This window comes from Gallinula chloropus, assembly GCF_964237585.1.
Source record: "Gallinula chloropus genome assembly, chromosome: 1".
In the NCBI taxonomy this organism is placed as follows: domain Eukaryota; kingdom Metazoa; phylum Chordata; class Aves; order Gruiformes; family Rallidae; genus Gallinula; species Gallinula chloropus.
The window spans coordinates 204,358,894-204,380,422 of NC_140085.1; positions in this window are offsets into that span (position 1 = coordinate 204,358,894).

Here is a 21,529-nt window from a genome sequence, read left to right on the forward strand (position 1 = left end):
TTTTAATTCCTGTTAAAAAGTCTTTCTAATATCATTGTCAGTTGTAATCACTTTCAAGATAGCTAGAATTTCTGAAAGACCCAGCCATTTTTCTTGCATCTTGGAAAGGCAGAGAATATATAAAGAACAGAAAAATAGACAAAAGTGGAAGACTGTCTTTGTAGAGGTTGCTTTATAAATCCCTTTGTTTTTTCCTGAAAAGTAGACTGTAGGCTATTCAACTTTAAATAATAATTTCAGAGAAAGTTGTGAAACAGGAATAACTCCATAAATTTCATGGAACATGAGCATTAAGTACTAAAGGATGCATTGTCTTATGATGAGAAAAAGGATGAAGCTGGATGACATCAGACTGGCAATCTAGTAACAGGCTTTTGTGTTTACACGGTTTGTGTGTGAGGGACTGAGGTAGACAACCTGTTATAGCAACAGGCATGTGGTGGGTATATAACAGAAAAGACACTCCTCCCTTAAGACTCCCTTTTGTGCCTGAATTATCGGAAAAACTGAAATTAGACATCCCATTCCATTCACAGTAATGGTGTCACATACGCAGTGCCTGTCCCCAGAGAGCTCCTCATCTCAGTGTAAGGATGAGATGAACCCTGGGACTAGTTTCAGCACAATATGCATTAAACTTGCAAGGTCCCTCAGAGGCAGCTTGGGAGGGAGCATCTCACTCTAGTCCCATCCACAGACTGGACAATTGAGGATGCAAGTGGCTCATCCTCAAGTTCCTGCTTTACTTCTGGTTGCTGATGCCCTCAACTCTCTCTCTTTGAGGACATCCTTCAGGCAGAATGGGTTCAAAAAAATCTTCCTATCCTACCTTTCTTTTTGAATGAAAGACAAAAAAGAAATCACTGCCTCCTACCACTTCTTTCTGACAGATTCCATGCTGAGGATCTTTGTACTGTTATACTGGCTAGAAAAATAAAAAATATCCTACAGAGGCCCTTCTTCACCCTGCCCACCAACAAAAGGAAATGAATAGCACCTAACAAGGCACAAGGACTGTGCCCAAAGTGAGAGTGCTTCCATAATGGGAAATATTTTTGAGTCAGAATATGATTTCTAGTTCCCTTTTATGAAAAAAAAATAATCTTCAGAACATAAAGAAAGCCGATATAGAGACCAATTAAATAGCCTTATTAATCCACAAATATTCACTTTATGGATTTCCTGAAGGGCAGACACACAACTGAAAGTAGAGTCCAGCCAACATGACCTCCTGCCCCTGCACCCCTTGTTCCATGTCTGTTAATCTTCATATAGTCTTCTCAGATGGATCTATTACTAAGTTCTGGAATGATTACAATGCTGGCATAAACTGTAAATATCTGTCACTACCTTTTCTCTTCTTTACTTATTACACAAATTATTCTTAAGATAAAAGCAAACAATCATGAGTTAAATTTGTTAAAGAGAGAAAATACCAAACCAAGTAACAACTAACCTGCCCCATTCCATCCTATCCATTCAGGTTCTTGAGTTTCTTTCCCCCATCTTTATATTATATTTGAGTTATAATGTGTATTTGACAGGCTGGATCTATTCAGAAAACATCTTAGGAAAAAAAATGTTAATTAGTCTAAGACTGGAAATGCTGAGTTCCATAAAAATCCAATATAAAATCTAGCAGCTTTGTAAACACACCAAGATATTTTAGCTTAATAAGAAATAGTGCAAATTGAGGCAATAATTAGAAATTATTCAGGGCATTCTAGCCCCCAAAGAACTGTGTTGATCACTTTTCTTAAGGCAAAAAGGCTAATCAAGGGAAATAATATAGAGGAAAGGTAGCTACATTAAATGAAATGTGGAAATCCATGGTTTCTTTCATCCATGCAATTTTTTTCCTGTAGAGATTATTATCTGCAAAAATAAAAGTATAGTGCAGTCAGGACTGCCTCCTATTCTCTATTAACCTACAATTTCTTTCTAACTTTTTTAGTGGCTTTATTCAATTTATGAATAATTACTTCCCCTCAAAAATATTTCCAATAAAAATAGCAAATACTTTTATAAACCAGATTCACAAATTTCAGAAAAACTCCACCAGCACAATATATAGTACAAAAATTTTCTGCTACCATAGAAAATCACACGTTAGAATAATTGAGCATAAATCAAGTTACTCCCTTGTTGATTAAATCTGGAGAGCTCCTCATAAGGAAGCACACTGGAGAAACAGATCCTAATAATCCATTAAACCTAACAAACCCACCTGATCTCTGCTAACTTTAAATTCCTTTGATGAACTTTGCATTACTGCACTGAATTGAAATGTCACAATTTCTTGAAATTGCAGTTATTTTTAAAGTAATGTCTAACTGCAATCAATTAAATAAATAAAGTTGAAAAGTAAGTTGCATTTAAGGAGTTTGCTTATTCAGTTACGTCTGCCACCCCTAATGTCACAGAGATTATCTCTTTTTATGTACTGTGCAACACTGATGAAGGTTCCCTGGCTCAAATATGAAAGTATTCGTATTTCTTCTTCATTGACTCATTTGAGATTTATCCATCCCTAAAAGTTACAAAACTGGTGGTGTTTACTGTTCCACCTTCCTTATATATTGTTTCTGATGTTTCTCCCTAAAATTGCCTTGTGAAGTTAGTCAATTCTTAAAGCTTAGATCTGGGTGGGATGCACTGGCATCAAATGAGAAGATACTTGAGACACAGAAAGAAATTACTGAAATATAAGGTTAACTATGACTAAATGCTAGTAGCCCAACTTCTATATAGATCTATTAATTTCCACAGACTTGCCTACTGCGTTATCCTCTAAAATCACACTAAACAGATCTTCTTTGGGATGAGGGATGGAGATACAGAAATAAAATTTGGTCACGGCTGCTTCCATAGAAACCCCATCTGTTATTCCACCAGTGTGTCATATTGCTGCCGAGCCTTCTCTAACACTTCATTTGTATCTGTACTGGTAAACTGAAGAGGGTCGGGGCTCTCCAGATGGAGAATTTGTCCACATTATCTATGGGGAGCAATCCTGGGCCTGTGCTAGCTCCTGAGCTGATTCTGGGCATTTCACTAAGATACTGCAGTTTTTCACAGGCCAAAACACTGTCAGGAATTGTGGTAACAGTCGAGTGGTATGGAAAAATGTGCTTAGATCTGCACCATGATCCTGCTTAATTTATTGGTGTACTCATAAACTTAGGGCCTCAGACTCTGGTTCAAACTTGTTTTACTGGATACAGAATGCCCTAAATAGAACACAGAACAATAAAAAAACAACTAACCATTCTCAAGTCCAAGAAACTATAAATAGAAATCCTGGAAATGTCATACATGTAAATAAAAATTAACCTGAAACGCAGGAATTAGATTATTATCCCAAAGTTATCTGAAGTACTATAAATATATCAAAGAAATTAAGCCCAGTAAAGATATTCTGCCTCATTGCATGAGAATAGAGTGAACTACTGACTTACAAAGATATGTTTTTCTGGTAACATCATTGGCTTTTGGCTCTACAAAATATAAATGCAATAGTAGCGTATCTACACATTTCTACAAATATTCCAAGTGTTCTAAAAGATAACATGCTAACAGTGATCGATGCTAGATTTTGGACATAATTTAAGTATACATCTCTTAAACAATGGACTAAAGCCATATATTAAAAAAAAGGAATCCTAAATACAAACAAAATTAATCACTATGAGGTTATGGAGAGGCAAACAAAAGGAGACACGAATGAAAGTGTATTCAACTGATAACTTTTCTGTATTTGTGATAACTGGCAGAAAATGAACAGGACAAATACTTTGTTATTGGTGCAGAATGCAAAGCAGCACTACAGATTTACCTCATGAAACAATGCTGAGATTTCTGAATGGACATCAGCTCATAAGAAACAAATAATAAGAGAATCTTAAAATGATTGATAAAATCTGTTGACCTGGTAGCCTGAGATATGATCTAGCAAATGAAATATGAAAAAAGAACTTTAAGTTCCTCCATCTCCTACAGAATGAGACCACTCTGGGAGGGTTAGCTCTTTTAGAAGGTTTTTCACTGTTTTCAGTAGATGAGAAGAGCTTTGCTATGAAGAACAGGGAACCACCAGATAGGACAGGAAAACACCACATGGTATCAAATTGCTTGGAGCATCCATAATAAAAGTACTTCAAGAAAGAAAATGTAAATCAATAAAGCAGGTCTCCCAGTTTTATGTGTGCCACAAAGAGCAGTGGTAGCATAAAAGATAAAAATTACTTTCATATCATGCTAATGAATAAGGGGAAAATTCAATAACAACTGCAACATTGGACAAAAACATAGAATAAGAAATGGTGAGTGCATGTTTCCACCATCTAAGCCCTGAAAAACCATTATGTTCTTAAAGATATAGTCTGTTTGCTTGATAAAAATTCCTCATTCTCCAAAAATGCTTCTAACAATAATTACCAATTCAGATAGAAAACAAGATTAGCCACATTCACTGTCAAGTGCACAAAGAGCTTCCCTGTCTCTCCAGGGAAATGAAAACCAAATGAAGATACTGAGTTGGCAGATTCCAATTGTCAGGCTGTGTTTTATGGTATAGCAGCTCCCACCACTGCAATCATATAAAGGAAAGTCCATTTTGTACCACACCCATAATGAAGGTTTATCACAGACAGAAGAACACAGAAAGAATGTGATATAGGGACTCTTGTGCATTTCTGAATGAAAGCTCAGTTATGATTCTGTAGTGTGTTGACCCTAGCTGGAGGCCACATGCCCACCAAAGCCGCCCTATCAGTCCCCTTCTCAGCTGGACAGGGGAGAAAATACATAATGAGAGGCTTGCAGGTCAAGATAAGGACAGGGAGAGACCATCCAATGGTTAACATCACGGGCAAAAGAGACTCAAGGCATCAAATTTATTAGCCAGTGAACAGTAGGACAATGAGAAATAAAACCAAATCTTAAAACACGTGTCCCACCCCCCCCCCCCCCACCCCCCCCCCCCTTCTTCCCAGGCTCAACTTTAGTCCTGAATTCTCTCCCTCCTCACCCCAGCAGCTCAGGAGGACAAGGAGTGGGGGTTGGGGTCAGTTCATCACACATTGTCTCTGCCTCTCCTTCCTCTTCAAGGGAGGACTCCTCACACTCTTCCCCTACCCTAGAATGGTGTCCCTTTCACAGGAGACAGTTCTCCATGAACCTCTCCAACATGAGTCCTTCTCATGGGGGTTTCATTTCTTCATGAACTGCTCCAGCATGGTCCCCTACAGGGTCACAAATCTGCACTGGCTTGGCCTTCTGTCTCCACAGGCTGCAGGTCCTTCTAGGAGCTTGGTACAGTGCAGTTTTACCACTGGGTCACAGCCAGCCAGCCTGATCCAGCACAGGGTTCTCCAGGGACTGCAGGTGGGGGTCTCTGCTCTCCTCCATCTCCCATGGGCTGCAGGGGGACAACCTGCTTCACCATGGTCTTCAGGACCTGCAGGGGAGTCTCCTCTTGTGCCTGGAGAACCTCTTCCCGCCCCCCCCCTTCTTCACTGACCTTGGTGTCTGCAAAGTTTCTCACATCTTCTCACTCCTTTCTTTGCTGGCAAAAAGTGGCTGCTTGTGTTTTGGTTTTTTCTTCATATATATCACAGAGGTGCTCCCACCATCGCTGAGTGGCTCAGCTTTGGTCAGTGGTGGGTCTGGCTTTGAGGCTGGCTGATATTGGCTCTTTTGAACCTAGGGGAAGCTTTGAGCAGCTTCCTACAGAAGCCACCCCTGCAGTGTTCCCTCCACCCATCCCCCACTACCAAACTCTTGCCACACAAATCCAAAACAAGTACAAAGAAATCAGATTTTAGAAACTCAGTACTGCCAGTGGTCATTTCAGAACCACAAAAAGATAAATATCCAGAGCCAGCCAGCTATGTTACTAAAGGTGGGGAAGGGGTAATTTCACTACAGTACCAACAAAGGTATCCTATGGATCAAAACAGACTGAAATACTTTTATTTGATTTCCACATGTAGAATAGCTCACAATAAGTGTTTAGTTTCAAAAATCTTTCTCTAGATTTCGTTATGAAAGTATCTTTTGCTTGACTTTTTGCAGCCTCTGTTTAAGCTACAATCACAATTTTGTAATAGAAATATTTTCATAAAGGAAACTCCCAAATTAATCTAGAAAAATCCAGTTTTATGAAAACACAAGTAGGGATATGCTGAAGAATATCCTGCACAGATTACAATAACATTAACCATCAATCTGTAACAGTTACAATGCTGGTAATTCCTGTAGGCAATTCAGGAGACGCTTGCAGAGTGCTTCTTAGGCCAGGTAATAGCCAGCCTTACCAGAGGGGGTGTAATACTGTACCAAGGTCATTAATTCAAGTGAGCTAATTCTTGATGTCAAGGTTGGAGGCAGCCTAGGCTGCAGCAATCAGGAACTCACCGAATTTGCAGATCTGGACACAAAACTGCGCGGGGTGGCTGACACACCAGAGGGCTGTGCTACTGTTCAGCAAGACTCAGACAGGCTGGAGAGTTGGGCAGAGACAAGTTTAATGAGATTTAACAAGAGCAAATGTAGAGTCTTGCATTTAAGGAAGAACAACCCCAGGTACCATCATAGGCTGGGGACTGGCCTGCTGGAGAGCAGCATAGGTGAGAGGGACCTGAGGGTCCTGGTGGACAGTGGGATGACCAGCAATGTGCCCTCCTGGCTAAGAAGCCCAATGGCATCCTGGGGTGTATTACAAGGGGTGTGGTTAGTAGGTCAAGATCGGTCCTTCTTCCCCTCTACTCTGCCCTGGCGAGACTGCATCTGGAATATTGTGTCCAGTTCTGGGTCCCTCAGTTCAAGAAGGGTGTAGAACTCTTTGAAAGAGTCCAGCGCAGGGCCACCAAGATAATGAAGGGAGTGGAACATCTTCCTTGTGAGGAAAGGACTCCATGTCATCATGCTCAGCATGTAAAGGGCTAGGCAAAGAGGAAGAGAGGGAGGGATGTTCAGAATTACGGTGTTTGTCTTCCCAAGTCACAGTTACATGTGACAGAGCCCTGCTTTCCTGGAGATGGCTGAACACCTACCTGCCAATGTAAAGTGGTGAATGAATTCCTTATCTCCATCTGTTTGGATGCATGGCCTTCGCTTTTCTTATTAAACTGTCCTTATCTCAACCCACGAGTTTTCTGTTTTACTTTCTGATGTTCTCCCCCATACTACCATAGCTGGAGCAAGCAAGTAGGTTTGTAGTGCCTATTTGCCAGCTGGGATTAAACCACAACACAGAGGCAGTAGAATTTTCTTTTCATAGGGTAAACTTCAATTTTATGGCTCCATAAATGTGTGCAGAGTTATCAGTCTTTTTCTTTCAGTGTCTCTTCTACAGACCAGATCATTATCCTTGTGTTCATGCTATTGTCAGTGCCAGTTCTCCCACACAAATTTTGCTCTGTAGCCATTTAGCATCACCTTCATAAACCTTGACATGGCTCACCTACTTACTTAGACATCCATTAGCCTTCTTCCTCCCTTAGATCTTTTATTGTTCTCCCTGAGCTGCTTCTGTTCTGCACCCACTAAGACTCCCTCTTTAATTTTCCTGTCCTTACTCCTGATGGTTAAAGCTCTGATCTCCACATTCCTGATTGTCCATACCTTTCTTACAGATCTCCCAGATCCCTGTCAGGTCATTTCCTTTGACAACCCACTTTTCAGACTGTCATTATTCTTCTCTGAAACTTCCTACTCCCCATCTTTTTCTCAAATTCTTGCACTCATCTCCTCTCAGTTGCATAACACACTGTTCTATAACTTTGCAATAAATAGTTCACATCTCTTTAGTGTCCCTCTATGTGCTGTCCCAATCCTCTTTTAGTTCCTTCTTGTAACTCCCATTTGACATCCTACTACCAGATCATTCTTCTCTTTGCAGTCACTTACCCCTTTCACTTCTCCCAGCACCTCATGATCTGAAAGACTTAGCCTGTTTTCAGTTTCTAAACTGAGACACAGCCATGACTACAGAAAACTTTATGCTGTAATGGACAATAACAGAAATGATGCTCATCATCATCTTTGTTACTGATATTAGACCTCCAGAAATGCTAAAGATGCATTAATTCAAGCAACTTCAGCCACAAAATGATCGTATAAATATTGTTGCAACTGCATTCCTCTAAGGACTCTTGACTATGGTATTTCATCCTTCCCTAGCTTATCCACCCAGTCCTTGATTGCCTGCACTTCTTGATGCATTAAGTTCGAGCATAAAGAAGCAGAGTAGTAGAATGGATCTGTTCCTCTTTGCTGACCTGTCTACACATAGCACAATCACCACAAGAAAACTTTCTTACAGGATATCCTTTCACATACTGAGTGGCTGCTGGAAGATGTGGGGTATTGTGACAAAGCACTGCCTGTAGTTGTTTCACTCTTAATCAATACAGCAAGAATAAACAGAGATTGCAACTAAATACAAATATATATAATGACATTAATCAGGAGAAAATGAACTGGAAGCCATACTGAGCCCACACCCCCAAAATAAGTCAAAACCCAAAAGCTCAGCAATTTCTTGGCCAGAACTCATTAAGTGTTGACCTTGAAACCAATACCTCTGGCTCTTCTGACAAGCAGATGCTGTTTTCTAATTTTTCCTACACTACAATATTTTTTCTCCTGGTTTCTGGCTGATGCATAAGCAGTGGCATCCGAAGGTCAAAGGTCCAAACAGCATCTGCAGATGCAAGCCATGCATCGTAAGCGTTGTACTTCTAAGAAGGCAGAGGTTAGTGAATCTCACACAATCCATACACCTCAGCTAGTTCTAAAGTTCAATGTACCTCATTTGTTTAGTGACCATCTTTTCATGTATACTGCAAATGCACTATTAGATTTGGCTACAATATGCTATCTCAATCTCCTCATTCTCAAGTTGGATGGAGAAGCCAGTTCAGAAAAAGTGACTCAGACATTCAGAGGGTTTCAGCTTTTCTCCTGAATGTATACAATTGTACATACAGAAGTTCCCATGAAAACCATAAGATTTTTTTTTCATATAAACATCGTTATGATTTTGTTCTCTTTATTTTTTAATTTCCTGGACTGCTTTTTTCCTCTCCATTTTGTACTTAAACTGTATGCAATGCTTAGCTGTCACTGTCTATTGCAGATGAAAAAGGACATGCTGTCCCTTGACACAGTAGGCAGGTGCCTCAAGGTGACCAGCTTGCAGCTTCTCCCTCTGCCTCCGAATGCCAATGACTTCTGTGTCCCTTGGCCTCATATTAGCTCATTTTACTGCTTAACAATCATGCCCCTGTCTCAAATCACAATCCTAATCCCCAAACATCCCACCACTGCACTTAATTTGCTAATCTCTTAACAGTTTAAATGGCACAAGAGGCAGCTTCAGCAAGAACCATTTTTGTGGACTTGGGAAGGTAACATTTCCAGGCCCTCTCCTTGTGAGGTCTGACACTGGGGGGTTTGAGAAAGAGAGAGAAGTGCATCAGATAGCAACTTCACAGGAGCAGTGGGTGGGATAGGCCAAATAGCTGTTTGGTTTTGGCTCCTTTCTTTAATCTTCTAAGAATAATGTTGGCTTTCTCTCTTTTCTCCCCAAAATCTTTTGGTTGTTGAGAAAAAAGGGAATACCTCTGTCTACTTTCTGTTATCATAATAGGCACAATCATCCAAGGCAAGGTGTTTTCCTGGAGGCAGAGCTGAAACTTGCCAAAACCTTGGTAATTCTTTGATCATTGTGACATTCTCAGTCCTTTTCCCATCCAAAAATATTTCATTAGGTGAAGAAAAAAGGAGCAGTGGCAATTCTGTGATCCATAGTTTCCAGAATCCTGAGAGATATAACAGTTAAGACTGTTATGAGAAGTTTACTTGCTCCCTTGTCATAAGGAAACAAGCCCAACCGGAAATGAAGGAAAGTGCTGCTTAATTTTCTGGGGCAAAGCCCTGAAGGCCCTTGTCATCACCAAGAGGCTGCAGCAAGACACTGCAGTGCAATACTTATTTCAGGGCTAGTGTGTGCATGATCCTGGCATGATCACCGGGTAGAGTTTGCATTATAAGCTCTGCTGAAATTCAAGTAATGTAATAGACTCTCAGTGCAGATTGTTCAGCCTCTGCAGACCTTGGTGATCTTCCTCCCTGATAATTAAAAGTTTATTAATCTGGTAACAGGGTAAAGAGGCACAGGCTCTCCGCTGGTTTGCAACTCATAGTTATGTTTATACATGATCTGATTGCTCTGTGCTCACGTGGAGCAAGTCAGAAGAGCGTGCTTTCTTTTGCTCTGCACAGACATGAAGGGAAACAAGTTACAGGGCAATAATGCACCCGTCCTGGTATACCTATAAAGTTATTTTCTTTTAAATTCATGTACTTGGCAGATACAGTGGACACAAATATTGTGTGTGGGAAGCTGAAGAGTTTGAATGCTTGCTCTTGAGACAGAAAGAAAGTGAATGTGCCATTTGGGCTGTCCAGGGAAAGGTGAGACCTAATCAATTTGACAGGAACCCTAATTGTTGAATTGACCCTTTCTGCTTGAGATGCCTGTAGAAGAAGAAACATCAGTATGACTGTCATGTGAAAAGGGGGGAAGGCTGGCTCCCCAGATAAGAAACTTCACAAGATCTTGAGAGTAACACAATACTTTTACAGCCTATGTACTCCATATATATGAATTTTGTAAAATACTTCTGAGTAACAGGGGTTACTTAGATGGACATCTTGCAGAAATCTTCTGTACAGCAAGGCTGCGTTTACTAATGTTTCTTTCTCTGAGCATCAGAGGAAAGCTCCATATGTCTCTCTTTTTGTCTTGTTTTACTTTTTTTCAAATTATTTTTTTAATAAACTATTTATTCTAAGGACCACTGAATACCTTTCCCAGAGAAATGAAGGTGATAATTTGAATGTGCTGCATACTTTCACCATGAGTCCAGCATAGTCTGGAAAGTGCATGGAGAGTCCATTTCACAGTAAAACTTGATTTGATATTATTCATTAACCAGATCTTGTCACTATGGAGTAAGATGCACCTGATTTTAATCTACTTAGGGTTTTTTTTCCCATCTATTTATTTTACCCTTCTGTCTATGCTACACAGTAAGTCCTTTCTCACCAAGTAGTCAAAGAATTTATTATTTCTCTCTTTGTGGAAAAAGAGGTAATATAAAAAGAAAATTCTTCTTCAATGGAAGTTGTATGGTGTCAATATCCCTTCTGTGATACGCAATGAAACAAAATTGTAAAATGTTAAAATTACCAACCAAATTATATTCTGAGAGAAAATTGACTTAATTGAAATGTCCACAGAACTGAAATATTTTGCTTAAATTTGAATTTTATTGCTTTGCAAAAATGTTTCTTTTTGCAAGGGAAAACCCAGTCCTTTCCAAAAACCTTAGGATATGATTCATTTCATGCTTTAATCAACATCATTCGCATGGAAACATTTTTAAATGTTTGCATTTTGAGAATGGCATGTTTTTACTGAGAGGACGCTCGTTTTAAAGGAAAAAAATCCTGGTCAGTTGAATGGTAGTACCAGTCAGACTAACTTGCTCAGAGTGCTTTGATGTTAAACAAATGATGTTTATGTTGGAGTACACCGTTTGACACCATCCCCACTGATGTGATACTGGGGATGTAATACCCAATTGCTATTAAGCAAGTTTAGGGGGAAAAAAATTGCTTTCTTTCTGTACTATATGGATTATGACCTGACTATATCTCTACTATATGAATTTTAACTGACACAGTAAAGATGAACATGACTCTGAATTACAGGATACAGCAAAGAAACATTTGGCAGGCAGTCTTTGAAATATGTATAATTTCCTGTATAATTTCCTGCTTTTTTATGCTTGAAAACTGCAGTAGGCATAGTCTCCATATGCTTCTTTGTTCCAGATGCAGGGCATGATATATAATTCCAACTTCTATTTAGTGGTGCTCTGCTAATAAAGGATAATGAGATGCCATAATATAGCAATATAATTTATGAATAGGCATCACATAAAGGTTTGTGAAAGGAGTAAAACAAACAAGTGAACCAACAACAGCAAGAACAAAACAAAACAAAACAAAAATCCTCCATCTACAACTTTTGTCTCCATAGTCTGCCCTTGAAATTAAATCAAAATCATGGAAAGCACTAATATCAGAACATTGTGAACCAGCTGTTTCCTACAGCTGACTAATTAGTCTGTATACCCAGCAAATCAGAAATATTTGTTTCTACTTAGGTGAAGTAATCCTACAGGAATTTGCATGCCAGCACAATAAAATTTATCTGAAGAGGAGTATGTCCTGCTTTAAGCAGCAGCCCTCTGCAAATCCTAAAGGGTACTGGAGGGGAGAGAGGACCCAGTGACACCTATGTGCCATTTCCCCCTGTCAGCACCCTGCCCAGCTCTCCACTGTTCTTTTGGATTGGCAGGAACAAAGCTCCAAGTCCCAAATGTCTCCTTGCTCCGATTTTTTTCTGCTTTCTTAGCTATGTGAAGTGGGTCTGTGAAACAGAAAGGGAGAAAGGAAGGCATGCTAGCTGGAAGGTTTTTTTTTATGTGGAAGCATATTTCTGTGACCCTGGCAACACACTTAATATTTTCCATATCAAACAGATCTTTGTTATCTGACTCAGGGCTCAAGTTAATCCCTGCCAGAAAACGTAGAAGTGACAGGAAAGGATTTGATGTTGCAGCTTTACCTGTTACAATGACAGTGCCCATGGCTAGCTATATCTTATACAATGCACATCCTTGTTCTGCACTCATATTTTCTTCTTTAAAACACCAGAAACTTACCCAATTACCCATACTGTAATACATTCCCCATGATACAGGACAGATAACGCCTTGTGTACAGAAAATGAAGCTGAACCTGAAGTACTGCTGCAGCTGTGCTTTATGCATGACACTGTTTTGATGAAGGGTTTTTGCGTAGTTGTGTCATGATAAAGAGACAGGCCCATCCCTAGGACACTCTTCCACCCCAGTGCACTGGCAGATGAAATGCCTGAGCAGTACAGAATACACTGAAGCTCTCTCCTTGTCTTTGGACCTATATTTTCCTTTTGGTGAAAGAGGTGATGGAAGGAAGTACAATGGTGCTTTCCTGGGTCTCAATCCCATGTGAACCTGGGATTTGATTATGGTGCTGTCCTAGACTTGGTGAGTGAGAAACAAAGCAGGTCCCACAGGACTTACTAATTCTCTAAGTATTGGGCTGGTTGATATCTCTGAGGCTAATAATGACTTTTGTTCTCCATTGTACAGACCCTATCAAAATGTGTCTCCAATATGTGACCATGAATTCAAGGTAGAAGTGAAATTAATAACAACTGTAGCACTCACTGCTAGGAAGGAAGGAAGGAAGGAAGGAAGGAAGGAAGGAAGGAAGGAAGGAAGGAAGGAAGGAAGGAAGGAAGGAAGGAAGGAAGGAAGGAAGGAAGGAAGGAAGGAAGGAAGGAAGGAAGGAAGGAAGGAAGTTATTTAGTTTCTCTGCTATGTATTTTCAGTTCTGTTAAATTACATGTTATCCTGCTGAGTAATTTCTACTCTGACTTTGTTCATAAAAGTAGTGTAAAAGAGAAAAGATACACCTTCTTTAACTATAGTGGGAATTCTCAAGCTGTAGAAGAATCACAGTTCTCTTATTTGTGGTAACTTGGCAAATCATTTTTGTAAATTTGAATATCACATTAACACAATGAAGCAGCTGCCACATGATGAGTTGCATGTCTTTAAGCAGTGAACAATGTTTATAAGCAGAAAAAAACCCCAAAAAGAACAACAAAAAAACCCCCGAAAAATATACAACTGCAAAACAGCATTAAAGGAGTGCAATAGAGCAAATAGTCTGGTGTAATTGATGTAAGTGCCATAATTAATAGTTAGGATATACTAGCTTTCAGCCACATAAAGTTTAGCCAGAAATTAAAGCAGTAGAAAACATTCAAAGAGCTGTTTCAGTAGCGTTTAGATGGATCCTTTGTGTTATAGCAGGGTACAATCAGATGCCTAAACCCCAGAATTTTAGAAGGTGTACAAAAATGACCATCATACTTTCAGAACCAATGGTGATTGAAGTGTCTCTAGATAGGTACAGCTAGCTCCATTAAATGCTTCAAAGAACATTTGCTTCTACTGTTGCAACTTGATTGGAATTATTTTTTAAACAGGCAATTGTGTCAGTAAATATTTAAAAAAAAAATCTTCTAATGATTAATGTAATTGTTTGAAATGTCTTAATGCAGTTGATATAAATTCATTTTCTATCAATATTCCCTTATTCCCATCTTTTAAAAATTATAATGGATTATGAGCTATTACGTAAAAAGCAGATTTGAACATAATTTTACAATGGAAAATCAGGACTTCTTACTATTGAGTGTCAGAACTAGTGCTCATAAAACTTTGTTTGCCTGATGACACATCTGTCTCTGCAACAGGGGTGGTGGATTCTCCAGGACACAGCTATGAAGTCAGTTCTTTATTATCTGATCTCATAAACTCAAAACTTCAAACCTTGAATTAGGCCTAGGAGGGCCCTGGTCAGGAAAAAGCTAAGTGAAGCAGCATTAATACACCCCAACAGTGTGTACATCCACAGAGTGCTTGTTCCTTCTTCTTTTCAGTATGATTACTGAATAATGGAAGAAGAGGGAGACAAGAGACCTCATGAGATCTTTCACTCCAAGTGTCATTTCCTTCCATCCAGGGTGTTCAGCACACTAACTGAGCAGATTTTACACATTATACACCAGGACCCAGGGCAAGCTCCAGTGTGAGATAAATGTGTGAGAGTTGATGCTTTCCAGTTCCTGGCTCCTACCTGAACTGTCAAGTCAGTATAAGGCCTGAAACTGGTGCCTTACGTAGAATGAAAATGCATTCAAAACAATGGTCAGCATTTTATTACCCTCTGGTGTCCTGGCTTCCTCTGAATTTCTGTCAGCTCAATTAGCTTATAATTTGGGCAATAAAAATACAGGCTGGCAAAGACTGCTTGAAAGCCTGTCCACTTTTGACTAGGTCCATCCCTTTACTGGACTTTAAATAGGCCATCTGGAAATACTTTCCTCTCAACTTTTCCTTAAAATGACCTACTTAAGAGGTATCTTTGAACTGTCTATTATAGCATGTCATGATCCCTGTAGCAAGAGCATTTTCCCTAAGATTTAACCCAGATCTCGTTTGTGACAGGTTAGGCTGGTTTTCAGTTGTGTTGTCACTCACAGACACAGTGAACAACTGATCACTGTCTTGTTTTTGCATCCTTTGTATAAATGAGGTGAGTCCTTTAATGTCCTTTATATCCTCTCAAAGTAAACTCAACTCTTTCAGTCTTTTCCAAGTGTTTATGTTTTCTTAGGCTGTTACCATTCTTCCTAATTTCTACTAAACTCACTGCAATTCATCTAGTATGGTTTCTAAAAAATAGGTAGTGTATAAATATGGCCAACAGGGAGTTGCCATTGTACAGATATGTGCTGTTTTGGTGTAAGTTTGACACAGTGTTTAGCTGGGTAGCAGAGAAAGAATATTTGTTAATATGTGAGACTGAGAATTGCATTTTTTTCTGCAGAAAATGTTAAAAAGTGAGATGGGGAAATTTTAGAAAAATCAATATTATCTTTCTTTGGAAGACTAGAAGCATTTACATTTTAACAATGAATTTACAAGAATCTCAGCTCTAAAGCTTGTTAAAGTCCTTGTTAAATCAAATTCAATGTCACAAATGTTTACATAAGCAAGGATAATTAGTGCCTCTGTAATCACTTTTACTGGCAGTCTATGAAAGAGCTGAACGCTTCAACTTTAGCCCTTTAATCTAAAGTAAAGAATAAGTCAATGTTATGCAATCAAATCTATAAATATATAACAGAAAATTGCAAATTATGGTTAGGTACTGATAGGTCTCTAGGAATAATAATAATAAAAAATTACAGCCTTCTAATTTTAAGCAAAGTTATTAACTAAGATTTGAGTTTGCAGAACCTTCATTAGAACATCACCTCATTTTTTCAGCATATGTTTGCACAGTAAATATTAAACAAATATTGACTAACTCTGAGTGGAATAGCAGTAAAATTTTTACAGCAGTAAAAATAGTCTCTGAGATTGCCATAGAGAGCTTGAAAATAAAAGGCACGCAAAATCAAAGGCATCATTTCTCCTGTTGGCAACTTTTTCTTTATTTCAAGAGTCACATACTTCATGTACTAGAAAATTCTGTTTCGTAATATTGGTAGGAAGACTGCTTTTCAAAGTGCCTTAGTGGTTACTTCTTTCACAGTCATTTCTTATGAGAAATAACATCCAATATTATATCCAGGATTAGCCACAATTTTTGTCTCTTTCATGTGACCCACAGTCTGTTATGCCTTAATTATACTATATGAAAGGATGTTTTAGGGTTTTTCTACATTCAGGAGGGCTGTTCATCTGCAGGTGTTTTTCTTTCTGAAGAAGTTGTGTATATATATATATATATATATATTTATTTGGTTCAAATAGTTTCAGAAGTTGTATATATATATATGTATATAGTTATTTTGATTGTGGATGTGGATTTTGAGCAATATATTTAAGGAAAATCATTGATAATGGAATGATTAACTTTCTATTTGATAGAGAAATTAAAATTATAATGCCTTAGTTATCTGCGTGCCCTAAGAAAATCCTGTCTTCTCTGATTTGTATCAAAGACTATGTTAATGCTCCTAAACCCTGCAACATTTCTTCTAAAGGTTTCCTATGGTGAAATATTTAAACCTCAATCCTCTTTTTTTTTGTTCCATTATAGATATCTATTTAGAAAAATGTCCTGCTTCTTGGAGTTGCATATTGTACCTCTAATTTGTGAACCCCCTTCATTTTAAGATTATAGACAAATAGCCCTTTGAATCAAACAATATGGGCCAAGTTGTTCCTTTAGGGGATTATTTTAGACAGCTGCACAGCAAATAAGTAGTGTGAGGCTTATTTACACATGGTCATCGAAGCATTCATTTCACTGATTTGTAGGACAGCAAAAGGTCTTTGAGACACAGACCCAGCAATTTTGAAAGAGAGGATTTTCTACCCCCACCCCCAAAGGTATTAAAAAAATCAATTGAAGTATTTGTTGCCTGAACAGTTAGATACAGTGCAGTCCTACATCCTGGATAATATTGATCTCAGATGCTGAGTCTCCATTTTCATACTCTAATCATACTATATATTTGCAAAAGTCTTAATAATATGTGTTATTTCTTTTGTAAAAGGTAGAAGTAAAACACAGACTTCTTTTTAAATAAAATGTAAAGGTAATACCATGACTAATGAGAACAGAACAGTTTGAAAGTGAAATGGGTTAAAGGTCAATGTGCTGAATTTGGAAGATCAAAACGGCATGAATTTCATAACTATTGTACACATTCTGATCCCATGGACTTGTTTTATTGATATTCAGAATTTCTTAATTTGATCTACCATAATTAAAAAGATTGTACTTCTGAAAATTAACTAGTTATGCATTCTCTCACATGTAGGTATCCCCAGAAAATGCTAGGTTTTATCATAAGATGAAACGTCTAGGATCTGGAAGTGCCTATTTGTCCTTACTGAGTGTATAGGAAGTGACTGACAAACTTAGAAATATATTAAAAAATTGATTAGCATTACCTACCTCCTCCCCTACCCCTCCGCCCCCCCAATGTATATCAGTGTAACTAATAAAAAATATGGTATTTGAAACCAGTGTCCACTTTTGAAATATGGTCAGATTTACTAGCAAAAAACAGGAAAAAAGAGGTCGAGTTTAAATTTTTATGAACATTTGATGTAAATTAAGCAGGAATCTAACAAGTTATCAGATTCAATTTTAGCTTCATGGAATTTGTTTTCTATCCACACAGATTTAAAATGCAGCTGCAACAACAGGAGAATATCAGGAAGACTTGATAGTGATATTATTTTTATTATTGGTGTCAGTGATATTTTTTGAATACCAGCTTCAAAAAAAATACTATATATTGAACTGGAAAAAGTACATAATTGAAACAAATAAATTGAGTTTACTTGAATTCTGGAAAAATTCCTTGTATTGATATACTCATGAACATCAGTGTGTTTAGCCTATGCAAAGAAAAGGTGAAGTAGTAGAGTGTTCTCACAATGTAGGATCTGTTCTACCACGTCAGGCTGATGAGCAGACCAAGGTCAGCAAGCTTGTCAAGAACACACAATTGCAAAGCATGAAGAAGAGGCTGCCAAAGGCATCTGGTTACAGCTGTAGGGGTAGATTTGTCTTCTGGGTGTAGTCTACAAGTACTGGAAGTTCAATAAATATTGAATGATAAGTATTTGGGTGAAGAATGGGTCAGTTCTCTGTGAGAGTACCTGTTTCTCTGCCTCGCCCTTTCTCTCTCCACAGCCCCCCTCAGTCCCCAGTATGTTTCTACAGTACTATGTCCTAAAGTTCGTAGAATCATAGAGTGCATTAGGTTGGAAGGGACCTTTAGAGGTCATCTAGTCCAATACCCCTGCAGTAAGCAGGGACACCTTTAAACTATAAAACATGAATCTTCAGCAGGGAGATTTGAAAATAAGAGGTCCAAATAACAACCATCTTTAAGAGTTTGAAGTCAGTAGTGTGAATGTTTTACTTACAAAAATGTCTTTTGTTATTATTATTATTGAAAAAAAATTTACAAGGATTAAAAATCATTCTTATTCTTCAAGAAGGTGTATGAAATTTCATCTGCCCAGTTCATGGAGTTTTGAGAATGATTCACACAGAGATGATAGCTTTGGCTTAATAGCCTTGCTTCCCTATTCAGCAAATCTTGCTGCTTGCAAGCCTGTTGGAAGTCACAAGCAGTTTGTGTTTGTATACTAGCAGTTTTATTATCAGTGTAACTAAAAAGAAAAATACAGAAATATCAGTAAAAATGACTTTGATATGTCTTTGGAAGGAATAATATCTCAATTTCAAAATCATTCCATTCAGAAGTACTAATGAAATCAGGCACCGTTATGGTAAATGGTATATTTTCACTTGATTTATTAGTCAAGAACAGAAAAAAAATTGCTTAAACTCTCTTCTAAAGGTTAAAAATATATACTTATCATAGACTACCTGTTTCTTAGAAGGAAAAACCTCAACCTTATTATATTTTATGAGCACAGATTCCTTCAGTTTCCTTCATACATCACACATTCCAGCTTCCCATGTCACCTCTGCAAAGCTATCAAATAGAAAATGTTTGAGGAAATTTAAAAAGTACTTAGATAAGATGTGATAAAGGAGTAGGGTGCCCATGAATAGGCTGATTGTCAGAACTCTACGATCTGTCATTTATCTGATATTTATGCATTATCCTAGATTAGGTTCAAATGCATAAATTAAGTTTATGGATGCAGTCAACTGCTGCAATTTGGGCATTTTTCACTATAATGTCCTTGAGACTGCAACTTCAAACACCAGAACTTCTCAGAACTTAATTCAAACAATTGAAACATTTGCAAATAGACTGATTTGTACTATTTAGCTGTCCTTTACTCCATTCAAAGTAAAAGTTAAATAATTGAATTTTATTTATACATCCGTATGAGTTGAATTAAATTATTCTTAGTCAATAAATGAATGCTGTTGCCTTTGATTTCTGCCTTACCATCGTATTGTGGTATTGCTTTTGATTCTCTTCTGAGCTAAATCAGCTATCTGTGGTTAGTCATAACTACTAAAAAATAATAAAATCATAGAATCACAAAATGTGTTAGGTTGGAAGGGACCTTCAAAGGTCATCTAGTCCAACCCCCCTGCAGTAAGCAGGGACATCTTCACTAGATCAGGTTGCTCAGATCCCAGTCAAGCCTCACCTTGAATATCTCCACTATGCCTCTGGGAAACTTGTTCCAATGGTCTACCACCCTCATACTGAATATTTTTTCATAATATCCAACCTAAATCTCCCCTTTCCTAGTTTAAAAACATTACCCTTTGTCCTAGCAGAAGATGTAGAAACGTAGTAGAAGACATGGAAACAAAATAGAAGACATGGAAACATAATAGAAGACACAGAAACGCGAGTTACAGTCTATTTCCAGGTTTCTGTTTACACATATATGTGCCAGCCTGGATATAGACAATGATGTATGGCCAGCTACTGCAGTTACTTCTTCACAGAATCATAGGTTCTTTCTCATAGATGATGAGAAGTATCAGGCCCAAAGTCCAAAGTGGAGAACAAACCTTACCTTTGTTTTTTCTTTCACTCTTTCTCCTTAAAAGCCACATTTCAGTAAAAGCTTGGCATAATTAACAGACATTAGTCCCATGGATTACATTTAAAAGTGTAAAGCCTTGTTTGATGAAAAAAAATTAAAAATGATCAAAGGGATGTCAAATAGACAAGCCAAATAGACAAGTGCAAAGAGTCAGCTACACTTTGGATACAACATGTATACGCTAGTGAAGTACTCAGCATGTGCTAAGACACCACTATTCAGTCATCATGAGCCAGCTAGTGATGTCGGTCCTAAATGTATTCTTTAGTCTCAATCAAGCATATGATGGCATTATTCAAATACATTTGTAAAGAGAAATGCTGACTTTTTTTGCAAATTTTTACTTCAATTTTGCCCAGGAAGCCTTCTATTTAGACATGACATGAGGAAAGAAACCAAAGACGGATGATTCTCAAGATTCTTCTGCCCCACTCTGTCTCCTTGCTCAGTCCATCCTTGGGTACAAAGAGGCCTTTGGGAGAGTTCAAGTATATGTGGAGGGCAGTGACTACTCTAGATGTCCTGAGTCTTTCTTCCATTGTCTTCTGCACCACTGGCAGCCTCTACACTCCAGAAGGCACACAGCCCAAGGTTGCCTGCAAACCCATCTCAAGAAAATTTTTTGTCACCAGGATCAAGGTCTGCATTAGGAAGTTTCAATATGGAATATGGAATATATAGGAAACACCAGACAGTAAACAATGTGATAGACGTATACAGTGTCACAATCACTGGAATAACTTCACAAAATCATTTATTTGTTGCCCATGCAACAAATAAATGATATTTGTTTTTGCAACCATCATCCAGTGATGATGCATAAAACTAGCTCACACCCTAAAGAACATAGTCAGCAAAAATGCCTGTGAAGTCAACTGACATTTGTTTCAGTATAAAGTTATTTATAATCCTAGTAGTATACAAGAATACAAAAGAAACAAAAGGTATACGTGCAGGATTGCAATATGTAGATTTTATGCATGTCCTCAAACACATCAACAAAACCAATATGCTTCTGTGATTAGGAAATATTTTATATTCAATCAGTAACTAAGAAAGATATGAAATGATTTCATAAGTTAAACAATTATTGGCAAGCTCAAATTGCTTAAATCTTGCTATGGAGATCCATGGATAATTTCTACTTGTTTTCCTTAGCTGTTACAGCAATGAGGAAGCTCAAAAGAAGAAAAGAGTTAACAATGTGCCAATATTTGAGTAGAATGACCCCTAGACATCAGCCTGATATTGATTCT